Raw genomic sequence first — 13,313 nt, forward strand, 5'->3', positions numbered from 1 at the left:
TATACCTTAATTACCAAAATGGGATAGGGTTCAACCGGACCCATAGATACCGACCCATAAACATAAAATTGTAAACATAATAACTCCAAATTCCAAAATCCAAATTTCATGCATACCATAGATATCGAACCACAAGACTTGAAAAGATACAACTGTCATACCCAAAATAGTTGATACCATAATACACAACTAATACTCGGACCACTATGAACACGAGTCAAAAATTCAAAGATAAGGATCTTTCAAAAATTAATCTTCTAGATCAACTACATTTTATTGCATCACATCCCATAGCAATACCAGAACTTGCATCACCTTCTCATAGCAAAAACTGCATAGACCAATTGTTTGCTCATAGAAAAAAATGCACACACCAACTACATACAATTGCATATACCAGTTACTTGTTCATAGAAAAAATTGCATACACCAACTACATACAACTACATATACCATCCAAACCAAAATGAATCACTAGTTTGACATCAATGACAACAATGATAGAATTGAGACAAGTCTAACAGCTTAAAATATGGCAAATGGTCACAATTAAATCATAACTTGTATGCATTAACATACTTGGGTAACATCAATCAATAATGAACATTCAGGCTAACATTTAATGATCAGTACAATAATTTAATCTTAGAAAAAGGTTCCCCACTAATTAGCTTTTGTAATGCCCCTCTAAGGAACCCTAGAGTAACAACAACTAATGAATTAAAACACATAGCATATAATATTTTTAAAAAGGAAACATAATACATCAACCATTTATAACTCAATGCAAATCTAAGTAAATACATTACATAAAATAGATGAATTATAAAATGTCTAATGGAAGACTTAATCACATCTGATAACAAATCTCTAAGGGTTCCCTAACATTTCTACCAAGCAATGCTTCCTAACATGTATTGTAAACTATTTTATTCAGAAGAAAATAACTAATTCCATTATATTATTTCAAATCACATAAACATATTTAATAGGATAAATTGACTAGACCTAATGGAACAAGCTCCTAATCATAAATCATTTAATATATCATATAAATATCTATGCCAAGTTTATTTTAAAGTACCAAATGAAAAATTTCTATGATAAATTTAAATAAGAATAAAAAAATGCATACAATCCACAGGAGTACATTCACTTACAAGTTATCCATCAATACAAATGCATCTATTACAATAGTCCTATTACAATTCCTCTCCACTTGAAATACCCAATTTACTAATAAAATATATAATTAAATATTTTTTTAAATTACTTTTGAAAGATACACATCAATTACATTACAATGGTAGAATAATCTACATCTTGAATATAAAAATACTAGAATACAAGGTAAGAAACATCTACTTTCTCAAGAACGAGAACTTCAAAAACCCCAGTGGATGGTAAACACTACCACCTGATCATGTGGAACCTAGAGGTCCACCCCTGTGCTAGACATAGACACAAGGCCCCAAACAACAAGCAAATGGGATAGGGATAAAAGAACTGAACATAAAATAGAACCAAGATACATAAGATGTCAACACACAAGCTAATAGGGTAAGGATAACAACCAAGAAAACATCCAAAAACATTCCAATATACTTTCAAAGAAAGGATAACAATCAAAACCTTCAAAGAACTCCCAGAGGCTCCCACATTAAATTTGACACAATAGGATACTAGAATACATAAGGAGAGAGCGTCATCACATAGCCTCTCATGAGTTACCCTAGAAGTTTGATCCTCTCCTAACTCCATATACTGGCCCTCATGGAGAATTCATGTAGTAGTGTACAATCCTTTCTGAAAGATAATGTATTTCATGCCAGCTCCAATGTTTCTTTAGATGACTAGGCCTTTCCAATCTCATCCTCTATCTATACGAGCTCATGAAGCCATGAGTGGGCCATCAAACCCAACCCAAAGTTTTATTATTAATGTTATCACTTATTAATCTACTCTCTTTTGGGTTACTTTGGTAGACACTTAGGGCCTTAGTCCCCATAGAGAGCTACTCCCCCTTAATGCACCTAGATAGCCTATCCTCTATGACTCAAATCACTACTACATTTGCCTAAAATTTTGACGATGGTTTCTGACGGAGAAGGCATATTGTGACCAAATTTGATTTTTTTTTGAAAAAATACCCGCATTCGTTGGAATCTTGATGATAATTTAACATTTTGTTCTGATGGAGAAGGAATTGGTAATAAGATTTATGTTTTTTTGAAAAAGTGCCCGCGATCGTTGAAATTTTGACGACTGCAAACATTAATTAAAAAGAAAAACAAAAAAACCAAGTCATTTGATAAACATCAATCCTGCCTCTTCGTCCCGTCGACCTTTGCAATATTCACCAAAAAATTGGGCATTACAAGGAGGGAAACAGTTCTAGATTGCGGTGCCTCCAAGATCTAGTTGAAGAAAAAAGGTAGGGTAATCAACCAATTCATTCAAGCAATATTTTCTTGAAGAAATTTTTTTTATGTTTGTGACAATGTGTCAAATTTGCTTTATGTAGTGATGAAATTTTTTGAAATATACATAGGAGGTTGCATTTGTGTTGGTTGATGATTAAGTTTTATCTTTATTATAATGAATTTTCCTGCTCATAATTTTGTTTTCCCTAGCTCATATTCAATCTGGTAGAAAAAGAGAAAAATAAGATTGATTTGGATGGTTGATCAAATGAAATGATCAATTATCCTCTTTATAGGCAAAACCTCTTAGGGAAGACCCTAATTAAGGACCAGGATGACCTAAACCTGCGTGATCAAATAGTGAAGAACATAGATTGTGGCACTCTTGTATCTGACATCCGTTGGAAGTGGCCTAAACGTAGGCACTAGCTGAGGAGATTACCTTGGGTATGGATGCTGGTATATATGGCTGTGATAGAAACTCCCTGCTGCAGGACTGTCAAACCACTGTGTAGTGATCAAGTGCCATTTAGGACAGTAGTAATTAGGATCTTCTAATTATGGTGGGGCCTAGCCAACATAGGGTTATATGAGGCAGGGATAAGTTCAACAATGATGTGTATTAATATTTATACCTATAGTAATATGTGTTATTGTGCCCTGGATAATATAGAGTCAAATGATATTGGGTTCTAAGGTTATTTTTGCTTATGGTGGAATTTCACAGCATAATTTTTTGTGGATTAGTGTTCACAATGAAGTTGGTTAATTAATTAGAACTAAGAGAATAGGCCCTAAAAATGGACTCTAAGGTGATGGGGATCATTACTATTTATAGGTACTGTAGTTATATTCATTCGTCTAATTTAGAAATCGGGCAAGTTTGTGTAGTAGCCAAATAATGACTTGAAATATGAATGGAGCCATTGACTAGGTAGACCCACCATATGAACATAACCATTGACGAAGTAGGGTCCAACTTGTGGTGACAACATTGATGCATGCATGCTATGAAACACTTGTCAAATTGGTTGTAGTCCTAGAGGAGCTTTGATGTTCATATCATTAATTGCTTCAGGTTTCCTACCATGATATACCTAATGTTTGAGTAGAATGCATTGCATTCTAACTATAGAACAATTGTTTTCTGTCTGATGAAGCAACGTGTAACACAATTCTCTTTTTCACCAGTTCATTGTTTCCCTTGGAAGACTTGATATGCACAAAATTTGACATGGGTTGCCATGCCAAAATCAAGCTCCCCTTCTCATCGTGATTAGGTGGGTCATGTGGTTACTAATATCAATGACTTCTTTGAGTGTTTTCATGAAGTAGTTATTTTCTTTCACTAGGATTAACTAGAATTAGCTTATTTGAGTTCTCTTTTGTTTTCAAGAGATACCTAGTTTGATATGCAAACATACATGTTTTTTTGCTATTGATTTTTTTGAGAATTATAAGTTCCTATTTTCTTAGACTCATTTTCTCTTTGGGAGGAAGCCAAAACCAAAACTTACAGCTACACAACCAAACAAAAGAATTCTTAAGGAAACCTGAATGAATTTGTAAAAAAACCAGATATCATTCAAGATCCAAGTTGAAAGTATCCTCAAGATTTACCCTAGTTCTATTGGACACGTTGCTTGAACAATAGGAAGCCTAAGGTAACTGTAACTGAATGTCATGCCCCTAGCTAGATTTCTAATTATTGTTGGTAACACAAAATCATGTTTACAATGTACAAATCTTCTATAGTGTGGCATTTCTCTTGACTGTTGCTCTCTGATGAGCATTGAGGCCAAAACTTAAAGAGTTGCACTTTGCAGTGATGACATGAAGTTTCGATTGTCTAATGATTTCAGTATTAGTATATACATTATAAACTCATCTAAATCAGAAACTTAAGGAGACATCTTAGTAACTTTTGATGGTTGCCTATTGCTCTAAACATGATTAGGATTTTTCACTATGTTGACTACCACCTTTAATGGACTTCCATCATCAAGACTTATTACTATTGCCCTCTTTGACTGTCATAAGATGACTAAAATGTTTTCATAGATCTAGCACTAGTAAGATCCTTATATAGTTAGTAGGAGTCATGTCAGAGACACATAAAAGCATGATACCCAAGTTAGTAACATCCTCTAATACTTAGTCATAGATCACATTCTAACAACAAATAGAAGGTCATATCTTGGTAAACTAACTATTCCATGAGTAGTAGCTCAAAATTTTATCAAAGCTAGGTTAGGTTAGGAACCCCAATAACCTATAATGTGTCTTATAAAGGGTGTTGAAAATAATCTACATTCAAGCCAACAATGGAATGGTAAGAAAGGGGGTAGTAGCTCATGGGGCAGTAGCTAACAACCTCTAGTCACCTTCATGTACCAAAGCCACTAGTGTCACACCTTTAGTATGAAAAATTCTTCACTTATCATCCACCATATTGCCTAATTATCAAATTTATTTCTTCTACATGTGAAAGCCATAAGCACAAGATGGAATGACAATTGGTAGATTTAAAAGCCATATTCCACAACCTTTGCTAAAATCCTTTCTGCCAGTACCAGAATGTGAGGTTTGTAATAGGATGTGACACCCATCAAAGCATAATAGACATGAGATTTCATAGTGTTTTAAAAAAGATATCATAGTTTTTCCAAAAAATGTCAAAACCCCGCCTAGTGTTTACCGAGAGGAGTAAATAATGTATAGTTTGGTCTCCCATGCATATAAATTCACCCAAATGTGTGGGAAGGCCTTTGTTCATGCTATGTATCATATTATGTTGTGTGCAGGGCTCCAAATTAGATTTGGTATGTGTTTGGGCATGAGGATAGTTTGATATATCTTATGTATCAGACAGTAAAAGGCAGTGAGAGTGAAGAATTTGGTGGGAAGACCAAACGTTTAATATTTTGAAGTGGTTGATGATAGAGAGAGACGTCAGGTGACCCTATGCAACCTTCAGAAGGGTTTGTAGATCAAAACCAAATGAAATAGATTAAATTTCTATGACTGTCCTAAGGGTATTGATTGTCACAGTCATAGTTTTACTACTAATATTGTTTTTATTTTGACAGAGTTGTGTTTGTAAACCCAAGTGTGGACATGTAATGGATTCATGAGATGTCTTAAGATACATCAATACTTAACAACAACATAGTGTGTAGGCACCTAAAATATGAAAGGACTACATATTGGAAGGCGCATGTGATGATGTCATGAAAGGTCTGATATCCCTTTGTATCGGATTGTGAAAACCAGTGAAAGACAAAAAAAACATGCATTGAGAAGGCAAAAGGTTGAATTTCCTAATGTTTGTTGTTGAAGTGATGTGTGGGGACCCTACCAAGTCAAATGCCTTGTTGTAGTTTCAAAGGGTGGAAAAAGAATAAGCATTTTATTTACCATCCTAATAGACCATCCATCATAACAATTATTACCAATATTGATGTGTGCATTGCAAACAAAGTTCTAGAGGAAGGCTCTTTCTATTGTAATACCAAGTGAGTGTTCATAGACCTTGTGTAGGGTCCTCCAAGCCTAGAGTAAGGAGTTCGAATCCTACATACATTGATTTGGCCTTGTGGCCATCAATGAGTGTTGACCCAATAGGAGAAGTCTTGAGACTGGCAATTTTGGAAGTGTGGCATTGTTGAGAGCCAACACTTATGTGTGAACCCCGTCTTCATGTATTATGATTAGTTTCCATGATACTTGACCCTATCCTCATGGTGTTGGCTCAATTTATATTAGTGTGTTTTGTTGAAGAACCATGATGTGAGGAGTTTGATGCAGAGGCAAGGGTAGAACTCAGTATTTCATATTAGGACAACAACCACATTGATTAGGAAAGTAAGATAGGGTCTCTCCAATGTTTAGGATACTAAATTCACATTAGACACTCATGGATTACCCCAATTAGACATTAGCCAACTTAAGATATGATACAAGGATTGCATACCACAAAGCCATTAGATATGTTTTGAGATGAAAAAGAAGAGTTAAATGGTTTTGGTTCAATGATGATAATTTCTATTTTCAAGAAATTTAATTTAGTATATTATACTGAAACATGATTTCATAACTAACATTTTAACTTCTATATAACTAGTTCTATAGCCTGATTTTCTTGCCTGTGAAGAAAGACCATGTCAGACAATATCAACGAACAACAAAATAAGGAGACAATTGCTAGATTGTGGTATAACTTGAAAAGAAAAGGTGATGGAAAATATTATTGTCTTTGCAAAATTTGTAAGAGGTTAAAGACTAGAAGACTTCTAATCAAAACAACTAAGAAACATTGTAGGCTGCATGGTTACATTGAAGGTGGACACAATTATCATCCATTGGTAAGTTTTTCATTATATCATTTGAATAATTTATATACATAATAAATCACTTGATGATGAGATCATGATCATGGTTTATTTATGTTTATCAATTTTATATGGGTCGAGTACCCCGGAGCACATGATATGGATCAACACAACCCAGAGAATATGGTTTTCGAAGTGGATGAACATGGAGGTGTGAATATCGAAGCAAAAGATAATTATCCCATGGAAGATGACGATCATGAGCCATAAAACACAATGAAGATGATGGTACAAATACATTGATCCATGACACATTTAGTACTCGCGTAGCTAATCATGATGATGAAGATGACCTTGATATTGTTCATGATGTCCCTCTACTTGAGAAGGCATCTAAGGCCCTTTACGAAGGCTCGCAGAAAACTCTTCTCTCTGATGTATTGTTTTTGGTGAACTTGAAGGTTATTAATGGTTTATCCAACATAACAATCTCACATAAGTTAAGGTATGTCATATATGTCATAATAAATGGTGAATCATGCGGTATCATTAATATTCTTTATATTAACAAATTATATTTTTTGTTGTAGATTGATAGGTGAGTTTTTGTTACCACCATCAAATATTCTACCTTGCTCATACCGAGAATTATCTGCCATTATGAAAGATATTGGGATGGAGTATTAAGTAATAGATGCTTGTCCCAATGATCATATTATATATCACAAACAACATGAATTTCGAACTGAATGCCCTGAATGTCATATCAGTAGATATCGAACAAATCAAATAACAAAAAGGGTTCCTTGCAAGGTTCTTTGCTATATTCCCATTATTCCACGTATGCAACGATTATTCAAGTGCACTAGCTTGGCACAATTTATGGATTACCACGCACGCAATAGAAGTCGAGATGACATTATTCGAATGCCTGTGGATGGTTCAACATTTATGGACATAGAGGATAAGTGGCCACACTTTAAAGAAGAACCTCATAATCTCAGGCTTTCATTGGTAGCGGATGGTGTCAATCCATTTGGAGAGATGAGATCTGTTTACTCAGTGTGGCCTATTTTTGTTATCAACAATAACATTCCTCCATGGATATCAATAAAGAGGGAGAACATAATGTTGGCAATGATTGTTCTAGGTATTTTATCATTTAAATATAGTTGTCTATATTTAATTATAAATATTGCAGTAAATTGGTCATAATAATTATGTAGTGTTTTTGTTCATTCGATTAGGTAAGTACCAAGTTAAAGATATGAATGTATATATCGAGCCTCTTATCGACAAGTTGTTGGATTTATGGAATGGTGTCACTATGTATGACGTCTCTAGACCAATAGGACAAAGACAATTTCAATTCCATGCGACGCTTCTATGGACAATACACGATGCCAAGGAGAGAATTGAAAGGAAAAAAGGAAATACACCACCAAACCACAGAAGAAGGTATGGGATGCTATTAAGAATGTAATCATGTACTGATTAATTACTCTTTATATTTATATAATCTAACATATTTCAGACTTTTTATAGACTGAGTGACACGTCAAAGGCAACCAAGGCAAGAAAAGAAAAGAATGGGCAACACAAACTCGGCTCTGGTGGTTATATGAAACTTGCCCCACAAATTGTAAGTATCTCATGTAAATGAAATATTGCATCAAAATATTAATAAACTGCAAACGATTTTTTTTATCAAACATTGCAAGCAAAATTCACAATACCAAGCTAAAATGTAGGGCTCTGAATTCAATAGAGCATCCACAGAAGATGACAAGAGAATTGCCTACCAACAAGGCTATTCAGACGTGGCTGATCGGCTACGAGAATTGAGTCGGTATACACAATATTCGAGTGCATCCATCACACAGGTAAATATGCTAAATGGAAATTGTTTCAAATTGAATACTTTACCAATAATCTAATTGATGTTGAGTTCCAACATAAAGTGACTTTATTTGTTTTAAATAAGAAAGCAATGATAATAATGTGCATGACATTGGAATGCAGCTTGCTAATCGTGAAACACCACCTTCACATGAAGGTCCGAATGTGCATCCAAGTAGTGGAGGTATTCATTTGCTATTCAAATTTATTTATGTAGTTATTAATACAATTAGACATCTTAATTTGTAATTAGAGTAGTAATTAATGTAACCTTTTTTGTTAATATTTTAGAGCATGTAGTCGGTGGTGACCAAGTGGAGCATGATCTGGGTACACAACATCAGGAACGTGATGTTCCCTACTTAGGTAAAGAGGACCACTATTATTCCTTTAAAAAAATATAATTGTAATTGGTGTTCAGCATTAATGTAACCTTTAGTATTTCAACTCCAGATGATCTAGAGGGTGTTCAGCATGTTGAGGTTGAGGTTAGACAAAATGATGTGGCCCCATCAGGTAAAGAGTGCAACAATTATGTTCTCTAAATTAATGAAATACTTGTAACAATAGTGAAAAATATTTTGAATTTAACCCATTTCTTTGTTATTGTAGAGGACCCCCCTTCGCTTTAGTGTCCTCGTCCTCAGTATAGGACTAGGCATATATCAAGATCACGAGCAGAGGGCAGAACAACTATAGAGGGGGGAAATGATGAAGAAACCGATGTTCCACTTAGACTTTTCAAAGCTTCAAAGAAAAAACAAAAAAAAATGATTGTAATCTACCTTATTTGATAGTGACTTATTTTTATGTGTTAGTGAATGTAATTATGTGCTAACTAATGGTTATGGATGCTATGTGTTAATTAATATTGATGAATGTTGCATGTTAATTCATGTTAATTAATGTTAATCAATGTTATATGTTAATGAATGTTATGTGATATTAATGAATGAATGTTATATTTTATTAATGGTAGAAAGAAAGAATGAATGAATGTTATAAGATGTTAGTGGGGAATTTAGAGTGATGTTAGGGGGGGGAGGGGCCAAATGAGCTTCCACCTTCACGTGGTTGGCCTTGTTAAGTAGAGAATATTAAACTATTCTTGAAACCAAGCGAAGATCAACAAGATAACACACTTTTCAATATTTCATTATGTTGCACAGTTAATCTTATTGAATAATGTATATTGAATCTTAATTGCAGGGTCCAATAGAGCCAACACAAACAACAACACCACAATTTGTTGGGTATAATGAACTCCCATATTATCATGTATGTACACGAACAATATGAGTTGCTTCTAGTGTTGATATCCAAGATGGGACTGCAAAAGTTATGAATATGGCTCATCCTTGTAAGGTTTTTTATTACTTGTCATTTTCTTTAGAATTTTGTTACTTCATGAATAAGATGTTTTTCAGATTTCTATTCCATGAATACCTCTCTATTGTATGCTTCATGATCTCGCTTCTGATTCAACTCTTTATATGTCCTAAAATTGTATGAGCCTAATAGCTTCTACTCTTATTGATAGTTTGGTGGCTCTGAACAATGTCTCCTTCGAAGAAGCGTGATCCTTGTACTTTTGGCTTTCCATGATGTGAAAAAGAGGTTATGTTATGAATAATGGTCCAGATGATTTAGTTATTTCTTATTATGTTGAGTATGAGTAAATTTGGGCTTCCTTGGCTATGGTCACTATTTTGTAGTAACTATTGTCATTTAGTGTGATTTGAGCATGGACTTCAAGTAATCATGAGGGTGGAAACAATATTCAAGTGTAAGGGGGTACGCAGCCTTGACCAAGGGATGAAAGTATTGGGAAAGTACAAATGATTCATGTGTAGATCAATGTATCATTCACCTATTAATTCCTAGAAACATTCTAAAATAAACAAGAAAAGAGGTATGTTGAGTGCATATATACATTTTATGTTGCCATGATATAAGTAAGATATCAAACATGTAACTTAGATTGATTTGCAATTTCATTCATAAATATTAGATCTTCCTTGTGGATTTTTGAATGCATAATGTCTCGTTGATTTCAATATCTTTATTGCAAGTACTCTTTTCAACATGAAACTCCACTCATTGAGGTCTCTTACTAGATGCAAGTCAGTTATCCTATCAATGATGATACATTTTACATGCATTATATGGGGAAATCTTATTAATAGCTATGGTTGGGTTGTTAATTGTTTTGTGAAAATATATACAAGTAGATTGGGACATTAGAGTTATAAACACCATAAATTATGTTTGAGATCATTGTCCTAATATTATTCAACCACCATTGGCCCAAGGCAAGGCCAACACCGTTGTGACACCAAGGTTTGTGCATACTGGTGTAAGGGATACTCTTAGGACATTTCATTACCATTACATATACACACCTAGTGGGGTTTCCAAACACAACTTGTTTGAGTAGGTAGTATCACTGGTAAATTTGTGATTGTCACAATTGGTACCCTTAGGATAATATTCAACCTATAGCCCACACTTCACTACTAATCCTTCATCAATAAAATTATGCTTGGCTCCACTATCCACTAGACAAACCATCTGTTGCCCCTTAAGAAGACCTCTCAATCAAAATGGGCAACTTCTAGGAACTCTAGATAATGTGCCTATGGTGCTAAGTGGAATTTCTTTGGTTGTAGTATCCTTCAATTCTACCTGCGATTGTTGATCCTCATGATCTCTATCACCTCCAACACAAGCCTATTGTTCTTCTTGTTCTCTATTATTAGACATAACCTCAATCAAATGAACTTTTCCATTCCCAAGGCAACGATGTCCAAGCTTCCAAGGTTCCTTACAATTGAAGCATAACTTCTTCCTTCTTAGTTCATTGGTGGACTCTTGATCAATTTTTGGTGGTGTGCTCTTCTGCTGATTAAGGCCCTTTTTATTCAATTTCCAAGGGTTGAAACCTTTCTTCTGTGGCTGAAAAGAAGGTGTGGTCTCAAGGTCAACTTCTAACTCAATGGCATCATGCAAGGTGTTAGGCATATGTGCCCTGACCAATCCCCTTAATTTGTCACTCAAACCTTCCATAAACAACATAGTGACTCTCTTTTCTGATATATCTAGAACCACGACAAAAAATATTTTGGAACTCATTAATATGTGATTCCACATGTCCAACTTGTTTAAGCTAAGCCAAATCCCTATAATAGACTTCTACATCTTTCCTGTCAATGCGATAAATTAGATTATTAACAAATTATTCATAAGATTGTATAATGGCATGATCTTGTGACACTAATCCATGGTGCCACTAGTCATATGTTACTCTCGCCAAATGCATAGTTGCAGACTGTATAGCCTTATCCTCCTCCATGGGCTTAAATGATAAGAATGATAAAGCTATATAGTTTAATAAGGTTTCTTACATAATTAAATGGAATTGAATTCCATTTTAGCTTTTTGCTCTTCATATTAATTTTATCAGCTTATTCCCTTAATTATTCCTTTCCTTAGCCTATGGGAACAAAATAGGCTGGCAAAATATTCATTATTTAAGCTAGGTGAGAAGGGACTTCATAGTATGCTTCATATCTTATGTGTATTTGCTTCATGTCTGATGTGTTTTCAGTGTGTTTATTCCATGTGTGTTTTACATGTATTCCTCTCTGATGTATTCTTTTGTCCCGTGTATGCTTCATATCTTATGTATATTTTCTTCATGTCTGATGTGTTTTCAGTGTGTTTACTCCATGCGTGTTTCATGATTACTTTATGCTTAACAGTTATGAAAATGCCACTTCTTGGTATTTTTTTCCACTTCTTCAAGAATCCATAATCTTGCATCCAAATTAAAATAAGGTACATGTTTTAGACCATGAAGGCCCTTCTTCAATCTGCAAACATGAGTCTCATGCTCAGGCACTTTAAAGTCCCCTGGCATTTCTTAATGGGTTGATTGGGGAGGAAAATAAATGTCTCAAACACCTCCGAAAGTTAGATCTCGTTAACAAACATTAACTTCCACACCTTAATAATGGCAATATGAATGAATTAACCACAATTTGTTCCTCGTGTGCCAATCTCTAGATGATACAATGAAGCCATTTGTCTCATTTCCAATAAATAGATGAGGCACAACTTGTAAATTGTCAAAAAAACACCTGACAAGCAATTCACCTAATTTTGCTAGATCCTAAACAAGCATTACCTTACATACATATGAATTGCAATGCTAATACACAAAAATCCCCCGTATTGAATTCTTACTACCCAAAGTTCAAATACATAGCTTTGCAAGCTTATGCTAGAGAGAATTTGATGTCTCATACGTACCTAGTAAAGTCTTGCACCTAGCTAGTTCCTAGTAGAGAACTTATTCACTTCTTAAGTTTACTTAGGTTTAAGGTGTTATTTTTAAAAGTTTGTCTTGCCTAAATAAGATCTCATAGCTTCTCTTTATGACTTTTACTTAATTCTAGTTACCTAAGTCATTTAATATTTGGCACTTTAGTTGTCTCATAACATAGGATTAAGACACATTATAATTTTGCTTAATCATATCCCCCAACCTTGTCTTTATAAGCAAGGTCATCCCATTGTATATTTCAAATTAATTCAATCAATCTAGCATTGTTGAAGGAAACCATTTTTGTCATTTTCTCTCTTGTAGAAGATATTCTGG

The sequence above is a fragment of the Cryptomeria japonica genome, chromosome 1, assembly GCF_030272615.1.
Source record: "Cryptomeria japonica chromosome 1, Sugi_1.0, whole genome shotgun sequence".
NCBI classification, from domain to species: domain Eukaryota; kingdom Viridiplantae; phylum Streptophyta; class Pinopsida; order Cupressales; family Cupressaceae; genus Cryptomeria; species Cryptomeria japonica.